The following is an 18,911-nucleotide window of genomic DNA, read 5'->3' on the forward strand; positions in this document are numbered from 1 at the left end:
AAGATCAGTGTGTTTCCTCATCATCTCACCAGCTCACCCCACCACCACCACCTGATGCTGGGATCGTCTCTTCACTCCAGTCTTTTGTCCTGTGAAGGTGTAAATGAGAGAACTCAGCTGATTCTGAATAAATGTCACTTCTGTGCATCGGCCTCATGCCGATGGTCTCGTTACTGCCCCCTGAGGCCGGAGGATAAAAACGGCTGCTTTTCTCCCAACAAAAAATATTTCACCTGCTTCCAATAAAAATCTGATTTCTAGAAGCGGAAAATGTTTTCTGAGATTCTCGTGTCAGATTTGTGGGGAAAACAAAACTCAAGTAGCAGAAATTAAAACGACTCTTCAGGGCTGAGCTGAGCTGACAGATGTTTCTCGCAGCTTTAATGGGTCCTTACAAATATCCCAGAGTTCTTTGTTGGTGATGCTCTGTGCTAATAAAGCTGTTCTGATTCTGCTGTTAAAAGAGAGAGAAGATGAAAAGATGAAGGAGGGAATGAAAGAGCAGAAGAAGAAAAGAAGGAGGAGAAAGAAAACGAGGAAACCACAAGGAGTCTTTTCTCTGTCAGCGACTTTCTGTGGCTGAACAAACAGAGTGAGTCTTTCTGCTCGAGGCGACTTCACCTCTGAGGGTTACAGGCCGGCTTTGCTAATAAGCACCAACACAAAACCCCCAGCAGGCCGAGGGGGAGGGGGGAGGGCGACGGGGGAGGAGGCAGATGCCAGACTCGGGCCCCGGCAGATGGGGCCTGATGAATCCTGAAAAGGAGGAATTGAAACCTGGAGAAGTTGCCAAGCGGCCGGCTGTAATTATCACCGCGCCTTTGGGTTCATTGTCAATTAGAGTGGCGGTTGGGGCGAGCGACAGCTGTGGCAGATGGCGAAGGTCCAGAGAGAGAGAGAGGGTGTGTGTGTGTGTGTGTGCGAGTGTGTGTATGTGTGAGTGAGTGTGTGTGTGTGCGTGTGTGTGTGAGTATGTGTGAGTGAGTGAGTGAGTGTGTGTGTGTGTGTGTGTGTGTGTGTGTGTGTGAGTATGTGTGAGTGAGTGAGTGTGTGTGTGTGTGTGTGTGTGTGTGTGTGTGTGTGTGAGTATGTGTGAGTGAGTGAGTGTGTGTGTGTGTGTGAGTGTGTGTGTGTGTATGTGTGTGTGTGTGTGTGTGTGTGTGTGAGTATGTGTGTGTGTGTGTGTTGGGGGGGGGGTCCCTGAAGGTTTCCTCTCTGTCACCAGCTCTAAACTCTGCATCCTGCTGAGATTTCTCAGAGCTTTGACTTGTTCTTGTAAAATTCAGGTTTGTGTGGAAATAAAAACGCTGACGTGTCACGGCTCATCTCTCTGTTTCCGTCTGAAAGTTCTGCCCCATTCATTTCCCATGGAACGCAAGGGAAGCACTTCCCAAAGCATTGTGGGATTTTAGTGTGATAATCGTAGTATGATGATATGAACCAGGCACTGATGAAACACTGACTGAGCTCAGCTGTGGGACCAGTTCAGCCAGTAAAAGTTACACTATGCTAAAACCAGTAAATCAGTAAATCCCAGCATCACTGAGCTCATCTCAGCGAAACAGAGCAACAGCAGAACCACACTGATGCATCAGCGTCTCAGTCAGACAGTCTCTGTGAGTCCAGCCCAGACAGACAGAGACGCCTCAGTGAGCCGGGGAGCTGACCTCAGGAGCTGGTGGAGACCAAAGACAGAGCTAAAAGAGAAGGACAACTGGACTAAGAGTCATCAGGTGGACACCGCTTCATATCAAGGACCACGTGTCTGTGTTACAGCTCTGTGTGGAAACAAACAGATGATGATGTACGATACGACGTGTTTCTGCTGGAAACAGACGGACTAACATCTGCTCCTGCAAAACTTTTTTCTTTCACATTTCACCTTAAAGCTTTCAGGAGGACGAGTGATCAGCAGAGAGGAGGAGGACGGGCAGAGGAAGCCCCTCTGTGGGAGCTGGGTGAGTCATCAGCAGCTGAACAGTGCGATCAATGAGCTGCTTCGAACCACAGAGAGGATTAAACCTGAATATGGATCTACCTGAATATGGATCTACCGGAGTCTCAGCACGAGTCAGACAGGAAGCTGAGCCTCGACGGAACTTCCTGTTTGATATCGAACAGAAATAAAAGATGATTCAGCTGAATGTGATGAAGCAGCTGCAGGGACCCCGACGCCGGGAGCCGAAGAATAAACTGAGAAAACAGGGTTTAGGTTCAGATCAGGGACTGAACTATGACAAGGAGTGTCCCCACAACTGATGTGAGACAAGAATGTGTGTGTGTGTGTGGTGGGGGGCTCCATCTGCTGTGTGAAGGACCACTACTCAGGGTCAAAGGTCACTGTTTCCAATAATAGCTATTAGCAATACTGACAGGTTGCTGTTACCATGGCACCAGCAGCATGACCATCATCATCATCATCACCCTCCACCATGACAGCGTTAGAGTCACACTCTATGAATTAAAGTATCTATGATTTAACAAAGCACTGAACAACAAGACTTTTGTATTTTATATAAAAATGACGATGATGAACCAAACTCATGATGAAGATCAAATCTGTGTTTAATTATAACTGTAACTAAAAATCCAGAGTCGTCTCAGCGTCTCACTCTGTCCTTTGTCTCTTCAGTCTCCATCTGAACCTCAGTCCTGATCCATAAATACCATAAATTCAGTGTGACTGAGGTGAATATTCAGTTTATCTCTGAAACACACACATGGACCCTGAATGAACGTGTTAATGATTCTCACTGAGTTCATTAAGAGCCTATTCAGTAGAAGCATTGTGTTCATTATCTTCTCTTTAGTTACCCTCCACCCCAAGATGGCAGCATTATTAAACATTCTCCGTGCACCAATAAAAATGAATGAACTAAATGTAAAATAATAACATGTGTGACATACTGCTGTCTGCTGGTCTGGTGTCTGTTAACTCACAGCCCCTCTCAGTCCTTTATAACGGAGAGGTGCAGCCGCGCGTTCAGGAATAATCAGGCTCGTCGTTCATCAGAGACACTGTCTGAGCTCCGTTTAAAAAACACAACAAAAAGTGAAAAATAAAGTTTAAGAGCTTTGTTTCTTCAGAGCTGCGAATCCACAAAGGTTAACAAAGGTCATGAAAACTCAAATCTTTGGGTTGGCAGTGAGAAAATGTTCCTCAAAGCTTGGTAAAGTCACAAAGCTTCACAGGGCTATCCAGACATGCCTCTCACTGCCAATCATCAGCTGGCATGTACCGTATGATAATGTTGTATTTATTACAGAAAATGACCGATGCAATGATGCAGTGGATCAGTGTGTAAATTAAAAAGCAGTGGCCCAAGGTTTGATCCCTGGGGAACCCCTGATACAAAATTTTGGCCCTTCAGATTTCAAACTAAACTAACTAACTTCCACTTAAAATAATAATAAGAATAATAAAACTGTTCATAATCAACGCCATTTCAAATTTTAATGTCTCTGATTACGAAGGAAAGAAAAGTAGAGAAAGAAAGAGGAAACACCAGGAAAGTGAAACAACAATGCACCTTGTTTCCTCCAGTTTGCAGCAGCAGGATCAGACTCAGGGGCCCCCGGAGGTCCCGGGCTCTTTAACCTGATTATGGGGCCAACGGCTGCTGATAAAGAGAAGAGACTGGTCAGAGAGGGGCTGTGATAAAGCAGGAGGCAGCTGCTGCCTGACGACCAACAACACACCACTGCTGAGCTTCAATGCAGAAGATTAACATGAGAAAGAAGAGCGGAGGCTTCACCAGCAGCAGCTCTCACTCTGAGAAACACACAAGCATCAGGACACGAAGCCTGAATATGATTTCACATGCAGGCTGCAGCAGACGGCTGAGGAGACAAAACCAGGAGCAAACACAGGGAGGACGACAGCAGGGACACGGGGACAAACTCAAGTCTGACAACAGACAATCTGACAAAAAGACGCCTGGTCAATGAGACTTAAATACACTGGAGCTAACTGACAACAGGTGACACCAATCAGGGCGGGGCAGACAATCAACAAGGCTGGAACACGACTTCAAAATAAAACAGGAAATACAGAACCATAGTCCAGAAGGAGTTTCACAGAATCCAAAAAGAACTCAGAAAACTTACCTTGATCATAACAACAGGTGACTGAGCAAAAAGACAGCCGCAGACAGACGGATAAACACCAGTCAGTCAACAATCAACAAAAAGAAAGTCAGTGTTAAACTTTCCCCTTGTGAATGTGCAGTGGTAAATTTACTCAGGTGTCAAATTTAACACGGAGCTGTGCTTTATTCTGACACTCCTGGTTACTGGTTACTCCTAAGACTAAGACTTTGCATAAAACCATGTGACACTGTCTCATCCAGCTCCTGAGTCAGGTCCAGTTTGTCTGTTTGTTCCTTGATACCAGTTTAGTTAGTTTCCTGTTTTACTTTGAAATCACTAACCCCCTTGTCTCCTTTGTAGATTCACTTCCTGTCCTGATTTGTTTCCCGCCTCTGTGATTACCTGTCCTGCCCCTAATGTGTTGCACCTGTGTCTAATTGTTTCCCTGCCTCCCAGTGTATTTAAGTCTTGTCCTCTCCTTTGTCCTCTGTCAGGTCGTCTCTGTCTGTTCGGTCCTCGTGTTGCTCCCTGTGTGTTCTCACCTGGTTTATGCTCCTTGTGGTTTTTGCCTTTTGCCTCTGCCTGATTCTGGACTGCCTTTCTGTGTGCTGGAGTCGTCCCTCTCTGAGTCCCCCTCCTTGTCAGATACACACAGAAGCTGATGCAGTTACACACAATATGTAAAATAAGCATTTCTGACTCTGTAGAAAAGTAAAACCAGAATAAAAAAAGTGGAGTTGGGCCTGTTTTCATTTTTCTTCCTCCCTCTGTGTAACTGGGCTGATCCGTCTCTGCAGGTATAAACCATCCTGACAACGACCCCTCCCCCACTCAGAAAACAAATATTGCTTTTATTATGGTTGTAATGATTATTTATGAAGTGTGCAGGGAGGCGGCCGAGGACGGATGAGGACAGCTGTGTTATCAGCTGATGATAATCTGGTTATATGAGTTTCCAGCGGGGCGATGCATCACATGGATCTACAGCAGCAGAGCCTGTGGAGCCTGTGTTCGCTCTGTCTGATTAATGTAGGGAGAATAAAAGCATGTCGACCCTTTAACTTCCTGCTGGACTGATCACCAGTCACGTTCTGCTTCAGGCTGCTGCAGGAAGCAGAGCAGGACTGTGGGCTCATGATGGACAGGCTCAGTGATACATGTTGGACATCAGTCTGCTGACATCCCATATGGAGTCACTGGGCAGCTGCACCGGCCACAGGTAAGACTCTTATTAGAATAAACTGCGTGTGACAGGTCCTCACTGCTGTTTGCAGAGACTGAAACTGAAGAACTATGAAACTAAACTAACTGAAGAACAAGTTCGTACTGTGTCGATAGCGTGTGTGAAAGACGGGAAACATGGGACAGATTTCCATGTTAGTGTCGGTGATGTGAGGGTTAGAGAGAAGTTGCGCTGACACTGACACGCTGATGAACCAACACTCTGACTGACCAGTGTCAAACCAGGTCTGAGTCTCAGTCAGCTCTGCATCATTTATGTCTCAGACCTGAGCCTCAGACTCTGAGGAGGAGAAGTGGATGCGGATGATTGGACGTCCGGTGAAATGGAGCAGAGCGAGGATGGGAGGAGCTCCGGATGAGGCGTGAACGACACTCAGACTGATTTATTTAAAAGGAAAGTGCAGTGACTTCCACGCCGACTCTGTCCCGGTTAGAGCAGGTCATCGCCTCAGAGGAGGAACGCTGGTGTCAGGAAGGACGGAAAGCTGAGACGGACGGTCGCTCCGTACGAAGAGAGAGGGAGCTCAGTGCAGACAGTCTGCTGACTGGAACCACACACACACACACACACACCGCTGTCTGAGGGATCAGACCCTTCAGGTGTTCCCTCGGCTGCAGATCCATCTCCAGTTACAGCTGTGAGTAAGAATAATAAGAACTGTAATTAAAATAGTCCTGATGAAACATAAGATTTTCTGATGGACACAGGTGACTGACTTCAGCACACCTGTACACCTGTTTGCAGACCAGTAAAAACACAAACCTTCACCTTCATGTTCCAGAAACGACTCTGCCTTCTGTTTGGAACAGAACGACGCGGCGCTGAGATCACACGGCGGTCCGACACATTTCAGAGGAGCTTTTCGTCCTCAGCTGATGAAGACCATAAAAGAGCCGCGGAGTCTTGGACGTCTTCCAAACAGCAGGTTGAATCAGGCAGTTTCTGTGATAATGGATGAACTGGATGTGCATCAACAGCATCTGTCCTCACACTGGCTGATGGTTGTCTTCAGCCACACAGAGCACGACCTGCTGGTTTTTACAGTCTGCTCCATCTGCTCCGTCATCAAACTGCCATCAGCTGAATGACACCATCATGCTCTGAGGGAGGAAGGACGCATCTATTTCAGTGGCGTGCGAGTCGTAGCTCGGCCTTGCCTGTGAGCACGGCGGAGCGTAACATCTTTGTACTGTACCGACAGAGAGTCTGAGCACTGACCTTCTGTTTCCCTCCTTTATCTTCCAGCAGTGTCTGAATCTCTGGCAGGTTTGTGCGTTTGTTCGGGTGTAAACTGTCCCATCGATCGGACGGCGCTGCTGTTGTTTCCTTCATTAACAAGCTGGAGTTGTGTTCCTGTTTATTCCTTCCTGCTGTCTGCAGGACTGGAACTATTGATTCATAATGATTTATTCAGTGTGAACGTCGCACAGCCATTCAGCTGCAACTGTCCAGACTCAGATTGTGGTTAGATCATACCCACAGTTTGCAGCTCTGCTTTTCAGGTTATCACAGAATGTTTTTCAGTGTCATCAGCCTCAGTTCACACGGCGCTGCACAGCCATGATGGCGGCGACGTGACCGGGTATAATTTCCCTCTCTGCACTGACCCGTCCTGCGGCGCAGACCTGAGGGGATCTGATTGATCTGCTGCTGAGCTGCAGACCTGACGGAGCTGAGACACAACAACCTGAGACCAGACTGAGAGGACAGACGGGTATTGATCTCAGCCCTGATGTGTCACTTCCTGTTTGGGGCGTCTCATGGAGCTGACTGACGGTCAGGTGTCGTCGATGATTTAAAGGAACACACTGGGGATGTTTTGTGTTTCAGTGGGTGGTGTGGAGTCCTGTGCTACATCAGGTTCATCCGATGTTCTGCAGGTTAGTTTTGTCTCCGTCATAAAGGTTAAACTCAGAAGCTAAAACTGTCTCCGAGAGGAAACGTCCCCCCTCAAGCTGCAGAATTATTTCAGCACGTCAGTAAAACATCTTCACGCTGCCTGCTTCTCTCTGAGAGAAATTATTTTTCCACTGACCTTTTTAAATTAACAGCCTCATATAAAACCTCAGTTAATGTTTTTACGACAGTGATCATATATCTGTCATCACAGCAGCTGTTTGTGTCGCTCAGTCCGAACACTGATGCTGTAAAAGGAACACGACGTTTTATACAAGAGATTTCCTCTGCCTGTGTGTGTGTGTGTGTGTGTGTGTGTGTGTTTGAGTGTGTGTGCGTGTGTGTGTGTGTTACAGATGTGAGTTTATCTTCGAGGTGTTGTAAAGCGACAGCGGCGTACAGACATACGGCCGACAGAAAATATCTCCCATCAGGCCTCTGAGTTTTACCGTCTCATGGCAGAATTGAAAACTTCTTGGTCTTTATGTCTTTCACCTGCTTGTCTCCATGCTCGTGAGGACATTGTCTCCCACCGTCCTCACTTTCCTGTGGTTACATAACGAAGATAAACGAGGCGGCTCGGCACACTTCACACTTCACACGCTAACCAGATTAATTACAGTTAATCATGTTGGATGAAGAGCGGCTCAGCTGCTGATTGCCTGTCGTTTTGATGCATTGCCTCCTCAGAGGAGTCCGGAGGAAAAGCTGCGCCGCTAAACTCGGCGGCTGGACACAGAAACACAGCACTGATGACCTCACTGATGACATCACACACGCTACTGATTTCATTCAGTAACTACATCAATACAACAAAGATCACGTTTGTACAGGAGAAAAACAGGAAAGGTGACGATGATGTGGAGAACGGATGGATTCAGACCGAGGCCTGGTCTCAGATCAGCGCTGCCTGATGAGCAGCTGTTCATCAGCCACAGTGTGAACATGACCAACAACATTCAGCTCAGCCTGAAACCGAACCAGCGGACAAGTGAAAGGCCCCGCCCCCCTTCACAGGACCGCCCCAGCGCGTGTTTCCACCACCTTCCACAGCCTCATGTTCTTCTTGGTGATGAAGAACCTCTGATCCAGTTTTCCAGAGGTCGTATCATCATGGCTCCGTCTGATCAGAAGAATGGAAAGCAGATCTGCTGGTTTCAGTTCGGGACAGATTGTGATTATTGATGATCTTGATCGATAATGTTGCCAGCGCAGGAGGCTCAGCCGCTCCATCAAACTCTGGTTAAAATGTGGAGCCACATGAACCAAAACCGAGCTGACGGACGGCTGCTGCTGATTTATTGATCGGCTCATTGATCTCTGAGGCTCCTGTGGTCGGTCTGCGGTCAGCAGCTGAGGCTCCGTGCAGCAGCCTGGAGCTGGTGGTGGGTCATTAGCCTGATTTCAGCCAAATGAACAGATAGAGTGGGGGAGGGGGGGCACTGGGAGCGGAGGGAGGGGGAATTCTGGGAAATTAGCGCCATCAGCCAAATAAATGCTGCTCGGTTTGACTGCAGCTGCTCGGTTAGTTAGTTCATTGACTCCAGACGCCATTTTGGCAGATAACCAGACAACGTTCAGAGGCAAATGTCCTCCAGATCCACGGTGATGAAAGCAAAGGGCTGAACATTTGGTGCTTCGGTCCTCCAGGGTTTAAGCACCAGGACCGACCAGCTGCTGTCGCCAACTTTTCCCAAACAGCAGAAATATAACCGTGGTTTAAGAGCAACCAACAAACTGAAAGGAGCCGCTGTATCACCGGACACATCACAACCTTTCAGATCAGCAACCTACGACTGTTTCCATCATCGACTCGTCTGACCGTGTTATGACTGGGCTGGGACTTGAACCCAAATGCACGACTCAACGACAAAGTACAAAGAAAGTTTTTATTCGCAAAGTAACAACTGAAAATCGCTGAAAAGAGGCAATGGTTCAATGTAAAAACAGGAAACGAAAAATCACTTATTTGAAGACAAAAGGCAAACGTGCTAAGCAAAGTAACAAAGAAAATCTAACAACGAGAACAGTAGTTAAGACGAAGATAAAGTAACAACAAAAATACACATGGACAAAAGGCTGGTTCACTGACAAGACAACTGGCACAGGACAAGGAAACGCAGACTATATATACACAACAGGTAAGGGGAAACAGGTGGAAACAATTAGGGCGGAGAAACAATTACAACGGCGGGAAACAAGACAAAGACAGGAAGTAGGACAAGACAAGATACACTAGGGCAATGATTTCAAAATAAAACAAGAACCCACAAGACAATATAGACACCAGACAAAAACATAACTTGACATAAATTTACAGACTATGACTAAAAATCTTCACTGGCTGGAAAAAGCTTCTACAAAAATAATTATTAATTTTCTGTGGATGAACTGATCAAACATTTTCTCTGGATAAAGTGAAAACAATGAGTATAACAGACCGATGGACGGTGTGTGTGTGTGTGTGTGTGGGTGTGAGACACACTGTGTGTCGTCCACGACACACTGCTGAGACCAGGCCGCCGCAGTCTGACCCATCGCTTACCTGGCGGCTGTCAGGTGTCTGTACGCTGCTGAGGCCCAGTGGAAAGGTCAGCTGGGATAAAGCTGTGGGTTCTGGGAGCCCTGGGTGAGCAGCGCCGGTCCCATCCTGCTGCAGTGATGGATGGGGGAAGCGTCTGTACCTGCTATGAAGGCGCCCCCAGGTGAGGCACGTCCCCCTGAAGACGAATGGCCCGCCGACACCGCCACCTCTAACGACGGAGTAGAAGGTCGTGCTGTCAGAGTCCTGCAGGGTTTCACGCTGGGTGAAGGTACATCAGTGAAAACAGCAGCTGAGGACACTCAGCAGTTTGTCCTGAGCAGAGACAAACGGAGACTGAAGCAGACTAACAGAGTCTGTGGAGCAGAACAGGGTCTGCAGTCGACCTTCCCAGCTTCACCACAGGCACTGTGCTGCAGGGGAAATGTATTTCATCGACTTCACTGCTCAGTCGATGTAACGAGTATTTGTTTCTAATCAAACAAACACTTTCATAACCATTTTATTTATTGATTATCGAGACCTTTGCCAAACTCCTGCTCTCCACAGACTGAGCCTTCCCTCCTCCATCACCAGCTCCTCAGTCTCTCAGCGTTCTCTGCAGCAGCACTTCAAACGCTCTGCAGCCACGGGAGCCTGGCTCGTCAATGAATTTTTAATTAGAAGGGGAACGGATCCCCTGCTGGGGCGGCGGAGTTCACCCAAGTTCACCGGCAGGTCGTCGTTTGATGTCTCCTTGCCGCTGACAGAACTTCCTGTTTCCCCCGAGCTGACGGAGGATCCCACATCAACGTGACAGGGAGACTCGCGACTCCTCAGCCGGCGTTTCTTTTGTCAGCCGTTTCCACGTCGTTAACGATGCTTGAAATCTGAGTCATTATGAACGTACCTGTGAGGCAGGGAAGGTAAAACCTGACATAAAAAATAAAACAATGGGCAAAGACTGAGGACGAGACGAAACTGAAAGCTCGAATAAAAAAAAGTCATTTTGACTTTATTGTCTCCATGTTTTTCCCCAGTGGCCCGAACTCATGCATCATTTTCTCACCACAGTGAGATCATTAATCACAGCTCCCTACGTCTCTACAGAAAGAAGAGAAAAATCCCAGTTCTGTGTTTTCACTTTCGTTCCACAGCTTCATTAAAAGAAACTGGATTCTACAAATGCAGCGGATTCATCAACGGATTCATCAGAACAAAACAAAAGCTAAAGGAACGTACGTGTTCTGTAACTGAGCTCAACATCCAGAGTTACACTAATATGTTTAAAACTTCTGCTTGTTAATCCTGATTATGGGATTATAAAAATTTGTCTATAAATAATCAAGTCAAATTTATTTTAGTTCATCAGTATTTTTTCACCTTTGAATATATGAAGTATTGTGATTGGTCCTGTTTGGTCCTCCGTACGAACTGGTAGCAGCGTGGCTGGAAACCGTGGAACCGAATCTCTGCTGTGGGCTGAGAGCTGAACTCCATCACATCAAAGCGAGGACGACTCGTCTCAGTGAGCAGAGACATGTTTAGGCCGTTTAATGAGCTCCTCCAGGGCTCCCACATGAATTATGTATTCTTTATTCTATTTTAGAGTCGACAAAATGGCTTCTGTCGTCTGGATGGAGCAGAAGTGTGATGTGATGAACTGGCTGGAACTGAGAAAGGCCTGAGGCGGGACTCCAGGACAGCACCGTCACATCACAGACCTGTGAACACGGGACCCGTGGACCTTCATGGCTCATCACCACTGACTTACAGCTGACATCAGTTTAGTCACATGTACGTTTTCAAATCTGCGGCAGTGAAGCAGGAACCAGCAGTTTGACATCTTCACTGCTCTGCTCCTGCTGAACCCAGATCAGATTTCCCTTTGTTTTCACTGTACGGTCCTGAGCGGTGTGGGGTCAAAGGTCAATGAGCGATGGGTGAGGGGTGGTATGTCGAGTCGAAGCCACCGGGAGAGTCTGAAAATGCGAAACAAGTTCGAGAGCAGGAAGACGGATGGACAGAGGCTGGAAACCTGACAGCAGTTTAGTTCAAAGTTCAGAATAAAAGTGTGACTGACAGTCGCTGTGTGGTCTGGAGTTCCACACACCACAGCTCATGCAGCTCCCATCGACACAGACACTGACTTTATTCTCTTTTTAAAGTGAAAATAAATCTTTACGAGCTTTAAAAAAAGTAGTAAATTTCAGTTTTCAGTTACAGAAACAATAAAACCAAACAGTGTGGCGACGTCCCCAAACCAAACGCTGAAACGTCGATCGTGTTCGAATCATATGAACAGAGACACTAAGAGTTTCCATCATCTGGTTTTATGCACGTGTGTAAAAACCCACAGTGAAAAAAACTGCTGAGCAAACGCTGACGCACACGAAGCATAAAGAGTCCACAGCTTCTTCTTCTTCCTGATCTTTGCGTTTGACTGCGTGTCTCGTTGTGTTGTCGTGTCGTGTTGTGTTGATACTGTGGGAATTTCTGTTGTTTGCCTTTGTTGTTGTTGTTGCTGTCGCGCTGCAGCTGATTTGCCTCCTGTGAGGAAAACCAACGGGTCTGAAGTCTCCAGGTAAACCTCCAGGTGTATCCACACAGGCAGGCAGGAGCTAATCGGCTGCAGAAGGTGGATCCATATCTGTCTGGTCCTCCGACGGTCCCAATCAAACGCTCGTCCCCTCTCACAGCACAGCTGATTACATGTAGCAGCCGATGCTAATCAGTGGCCGATGAGCGACGAGCTGTAATTAGAGCAGACAAACGAGTGGAAGGCAGGCGGATGTTTCCAGACGCTGCTCGTTGTTTTACGCTGAATGTTTGTCAGATACAAATCAGCTTCATTGTTTTCCAGTCTGCATTCGATCGTCACAGACAGACAACAGGACAACTGATCCAGAGACAGTGACCAGCAGGAGTCAGAACTACAGGGAGCGCGTCTGTCCTCTGGAGACAATGAATGAAAGCTGGTCTTTGTGACTCCACTCACAGCGAGAAGCTGCTTGAATGTGTCTCTGCAACCTGCTGCTCACTGAATTTATCACCTGCTGCCACCTTCCTGTCCAGTCACCTGACTCCCTGCTCTCCTCATCTTCCCCGCCCACTTACACACCTGTTTCCTTTTCCCCATTATACCTGTCCTTCTTTTGCACCTGTTCTCTGCCTCCAAGCTCTTCATCAAGCTGTAGCCATTCTTCCTGAGTCCTTGCTCAGTGTCTCTTCTTTGTCTCTGTTACCTGTCCAAGTCTTGTTTACCTGTGTACAGGTCTTGTCCCCTCTGGACTCGTCCTGACCCTGCACCTGGGCCCTTCCATCCTGCTCTCTGTGGATCAGGCTGCAGAGCAGGTGTCACCTGTGAGGAAGCTGGCTGATGCTGCTCTTCATTTGCATGTGATCAGAGAGGATTCAGCCTCCGTGTGTCAGAGCTCAGGTCGGCTGTCGGCTCCAGTCTCTGCTCGGAGGGTTTAATGTGTGACGGGTTCATACTTCCTGTCTGAGAGGCGTCCACGCTGCGTCATCACCTCCTCAGTGTGTGAAGCTTTGTTCAAACATGAGCAGGGACTCATTAAAGATGTGTGTGTGTATCCTGAGGCCAGGCTAAGCCCAAACATAAACACATCTTGCTTTGTGTCTTGACCTCTGACCTCTGTGGGATTACACCCAGCTGTCCTGCCACAGTGCCTCTGAGCAACACTCTGAACATCTGCCCGGACGGAGACGTCTCGTCTGATTCAACCACAGCAGGAGAAGACGAGCGAAGAAGAAGAAGAGCTGCAGTCGAAGCTCAGGTGATGGAAAAGGTGGTGTGTGTGTGTGTGTGTGTGTGTGTGTGTGTGTGTGTGTGTGTTGAATCGATACATAAGAATGTCAATCCCTGTGAACTCATCGCCTCCACCTCTCTGTCTCTGCACTGCACCTCCGTCCAGACGCTGCAGACCTGAGACCAGCCGAGCGCGACGGAGAACGAACTGAGGGGAGAGGAGAGTGTGTGAGTGTGTGAGTGTGTGTGTGTGTGTGTGTGTGTGTGTGTGTGTGTGTGTGTGTGTGTGAGTGTGTGTGTGTGTGTGTGTGTGTGTGAGTGAGTGTGTGTGTGTGTGTGTGTGTGTGTGTGTGTGTGTGTGAGTGTGTGTGTGTGTGTGTTGTGCATACAGATACAGATCAGCCGTCTGTAATGAAGCAGGGCGAGGGAAAGATCCTCTGGCTGTTGATTGGTCGGCTCCCTGGTTAGTCTGTAGACATTAGCGCTGCAGGAACACAGACACACACTCAGTCTGAGCACGTCCTGACGTCAGATCAGCTGCATCCTGACACCGAGTTCTCCCAGCTGCACAAAAACATGACAGTAAAGTTGACTCGGCTGACTGTGAAGGATTATGGGTAAATATGAACAGAGACCATGTTGGACTCTTTGGTCAAAAACACATAATGCTCCTGAGACGTGTCCTGACAGAAAACAGAGCCTTTAAAACAGAAGCTCCATCATATGGAAGCAGGTGTAAGGTGGGTGGAGCTGTGCTGGGAACTATGGGATCTGCAGTGAGCGTCAGGAGGACAGAACGTAACGTGGCCACACCTGAGCGCTGACAGGTGTGTCGTCTGGCTGTACCTCCTGACCGTTATGAAGGATTCGTCCTGTGAGCAGCGCGCAGACTGTGGGACACCAGCGGACGCACAATGATAAGAAATGCATGCAAACGAACTGCTGGCATCGATTTCCTCCTGCCGTGTTTCCTTTGATCGTTCTGCGCCAACACAAACACGAGTAATGAACGCAGACCAAACCCGCCGTGGCCCCGGTTTCTGCTGAGTCTGCGTTTCTCAGGATAATCCGTTGTGTTGAGTCCAGTCGGAGCTGTTTGTGCTAAATGACTGCGTTTAGCACAGAGTGGGGAGGATCGATAACCACAGTCTGAACAGTGAAGGGAAACTGATGAGGGCTCATCTCTGACCTTTGGCTGATAATGAGATTCACTGCAGGGAACAGCTCGAACGCTGAAAGGCTGAAAAACTGTCAGAGACCTTTTTCTTTTTACTGTAAGAAGGTTCAGAAGGAACAGGATCAGTGCTCTCACTCGCTTATATGACGGCATCATGTGAAGCACTAACTGCTTCCATCACTATGTTCTTTTTCAAAATGCAGAATTCCAGATAATCCTTCACTGCTGGAAAACCTGACCCGTGTCCGTATCACCAGCTCCTCTTCTTCTTCTGCTCTCTCAGTCGTTTCTTCGTGTTGAAACAAAGCAGCGTGGGCTCTGAGCAGACTGATGCCGACCGGGCCTTTCACACACAGATCCCACTGTGTGTAACACCGCCCCGTGTGTCTGTGACTGCCTTTGGTGCCGGCTGATCCTGCTGCACCTGTGATGGAGAAGCAGTGAGCTGTGGGAGGATTGGTTCACACTACCCTGATGTTTCTGAAGGAACGCCGGCGGAGGTGGAGGACTGTGGAGGACTGTGGGTAATAACACAGAGAGCCTGTCCCTGCCACTGGCCTCCATCACCTCCATCACTGGCCTCTGTCCTGGTCCCACACAGCAGGACTGGACCTCAGACCAGAGGAGGGTGGGGGTGCAGACCGTCTCTGCCTGACTGGCGTGGTTTTGATTTGTTCCGCGTTATGCTGATGAAGCCGCCACCCGCCTCCCCGGAGGATTCACACCGACACAGTTTTACCAAATTTCTCCGGCGAGCGTCGTTGAAAATGTGATTCAGGAGTCTCTGGGGAAATAAGCTCACGAGGTGCTGCTGCTGTTTGCCCATCAGCCACAGTAATATCCCCAGCCCATTAGACGGAGGGACGCCCGCACCCCCGGGACTCTGAGGGACGCCGGGGGACAGTCTGCCAGGGTTTATTGTCACAGAGCGGTCACGCTCAGAGTCAATGTCCTCATCACACAGATGGTGAACAGCAGAACAGGGACAGAAACACTGTCCTGAACATGTGATGCCCTGTATGTTCAGTAAAGGGAGGCCACCCAGGACACGTGCATGTGTGTTCACACACACATTAATGTTTGTCATTAGCGTTTCTGCTGTTTAAAGGGAAGATATTTCCTGTGCCAGTCATTCGCCATGGGCAGAAGATTGGTGTGGTTTCATCACACCTGAAAAACAGACAGGTGTGTTTGAAATGTCCAGTGTGACCGGACGTGTTAAAGCACTGTCAGTCCCTCAGAGACACAGGGACTTTGACCCAGGTGGTAAATGTTCAGTCAGAAAAGCATTAATCCTGGAAACACTGTCCAGGATCACGTCATCTCCCGCGGTCTGTGTGCAGCAGCCGGACTGTGTCTCTGCTGCCCCCTGCTGTTAGTCACAGCAGACACAGTGGGACCTCACAGGCAGTTTGATTTTTGATAATCTGACAGGTGAGTAAGATCAAACACGATGAGGCCGACGTTCATCGTGTCTCAGTCGACCACATCGACAGAGGAACAAAGGTCGAGTGCGTTTAAATCCACCTTCATGTTTTAAAGTGTGTGTTGGTCTCATCAGCCTGCTGTCTGCTGGTGAAGGATGTTTGGATCATCAGGGGAGGGACAGGAGCTGTGTGTGTGTGTGTGTGTGTGTGTGTGTGTGTGTGTGTGTGTGTTTGGAGGGGGTGGGGCTTGTACAATAGGTTAAAGAGCAGACCATGATGGATACGATCTCATTAGAAGAAGGAAGCCAGGCTTTCATTTCCTCTCTGTGCTTCATCTTTATTAACGATGAGCAGCAGGTCGATCACCAGGAACAGAGGTCTGGTCAGATCCCAGTCCCAGTCCAGTTTAAAGGTGGGCAGGAGGGTCAGGGTCCAACTCAAGGACCCGCTGACAGAGTCGGCATCAAACCTGCAGTGGTCTGACAGTGATGACGGATGGGCGGAGCTTTGCTTTAACCCCTCCTCTCATGTGACTGATGGTTCACGCCTACGATGTTAATGACTCAGCTTAATTAGAATAAATAGAAATGATGTCGAGTCACAACAAACTGAGCAGAGACAAGTCAGACTGAGCTGTTACCAGGGTTTCACTGATCCCACAGGTGAATCAGAATCATCACACACACACACACACACACACACACACACACACACACACTGACTAATTGCCATTGTGCTGTCTTTAGATTAATAATGTTGAAGTTTATAAGTGTCAAGTGTAAAAATGTAAAAGTTATATTGTTTCTTTAGTTCAGATAATTTGAGTTGGAGTGGGTGTTCGCGTGCCTTTTTTGGGTTTTGAAAATGGCATCGGAGTGAGCGCTCCTCTTGACGGTAGGATGACTAGCATCTTGGACGCTCCGCTCAGCAGTGGAGACAGGAACGGAGTGTCGCGGCTAGGTTTGTGGATGTTTGCGCACGCTTCGGCCTATGACTGCTACAGTCTGTAAGTGTTATTGTGTGTAGTTTTAAGTTGTGCATTTAGCGTGTTATTGGTGTAGCATTTTATTTAGCATATTGTTTACCTTGCTAGCTCCGTTACTCTGTGAAATGTGTACTGTTTTTTGTTGTTTTGAGCGGATATTAATTTGCGTTATTTTCTCTTTTGTATTTCAGTTTTACAAAATAAAATAAATGACGGTGTGTCTTAAAACGACAACAGGCGCACTCGTTGTTAAATGTTAGCTGGCTGTCTAGCCTAGCAGGACAGGAACATCTGAGCCGCTGACACACACGTCTGCCTCACCGCGGAGGCTGCCCGGGCAGGGTCAAAGGTCAGGTCCAAGCTCAGCGCTGTGAGTGGGGGTGGGGTCAGATGTCGGTGCAGGGACAGATGGACGATCTCGTCTCTGCAGTAACATGATGATTCTCTTTGTCTCAGCCTTGAATTTCTTTCACTCTCCCTCTGTTAGGAGGCAGCTCTCCTGCCTCTGGGGGTGTGTTTGTTCCTTTTCTTTTTTGGTCTCTCGGCGTGCATGTGTGGGTGTATGTGTTTTTGGTGTGGGTGTGTTTTAGTTTGTGGATTGCTGGGCGGCTCCTCCCTTCCCCAGCTGTGACTGACTGCACACACCTGTGCGCAATCTCGGCGCAATCAGTCCTGGCAAAGTACAAGAGGCTCGGTGTTCCTGTCCCTCCTCGCCAGATCGTTCCGTCATCTTACGTGGTGACTAGCTCCTGAGCATTCTTTCCTTGCAACACTCTTCCCTGTGAAAATACTTATCCTTTGTCCTGTGCTCACCTGTTCCTCACTAACCAGCGTGCTTTCTCCCCCTGCAGTCACCGGTTCAACCTCCACCGCTCCATTCATCGCCGCTCCAGCTATCTCTGCCCCGCCGTCCAGGAATCCCTCCACTGCCCAGACTTTTCCTTTGTTTCCTTGGTTTTGAGAACTGTTAATAAACCCGTTAAGCCGCCTACCACCTCTCCTGTCTGCTTTTGGGTCCAGGCCTGTATAGCACCCTAGCCTTAACACCCTCAGGTTTTTCTCGCTGGTGAGTTTTGATCCTGTCAGGAACTAAGGATGGAGACGTCGGTCATCTGCAGCCACTGGTGAGATTCCAGATGTTCATGAACAATGTCTTGGGATTTTGGTGACCACACATGTCCTGATCTAGTTCCTGCTCTCCAGAAGAGGAACCCTGTAGATTTTAATGACTCCATGATCTTTCCTCTGGCGCCACCTGCAGGTGAAACTTCACGGTTTTAGCGCCATATACCAGCAGGATGTTGGATCATAACGTGTTACACGTTGTGTTACACCCCTTCTCCAGGTATGATGATATTTGGTTTTCTCAGTTTGCCCCAGATTTCCTCAGACTGTCCTATAATGATAATAAACAAGGATCTGTGAACAGATTGAGACACCACAGTGTCTCCAGGCTGCAGCGTCCAGGCTCTTTGATGAAGACAAGGCTAATTCACTTCTGTAGCTCAGGTGTTGTGGGTGGGGGCAAAGCCTCCTGAGGTTGATTAAAGTTGACCTTGAGCGATAGGAAGAGAGAGAGCAAGCAGCAGAAAACACAGACAGACGGATGAGAACCAGTGACAGAGGAGAAACTTATGGGTAATCAATAAACCGCCGATCGATGACTACTTGATTTTTTTGGTCTCTATGTTCTGAAGAAGCTGAAGACGTCTTCGATCCTCCCCCCCTCCTCCTCTGGATCGGTTATTTCTGGTTATTAATTGAGGAGATCCAGCCAGTGACCTTAAATCTAAATAAATGAGTG

The sequence above is a fragment of the Toxotes jaculatrix genome, chromosome 19 (assembly GCF_017976425.1).
Source record: "Toxotes jaculatrix isolate fToxJac2 chromosome 19, fToxJac2.pri, whole genome shotgun sequence".
Classification (NCBI taxonomy): Eukaryota; Metazoa; Chordata; class Actinopteri; family Toxotidae; genus Toxotes; species Toxotes jaculatrix.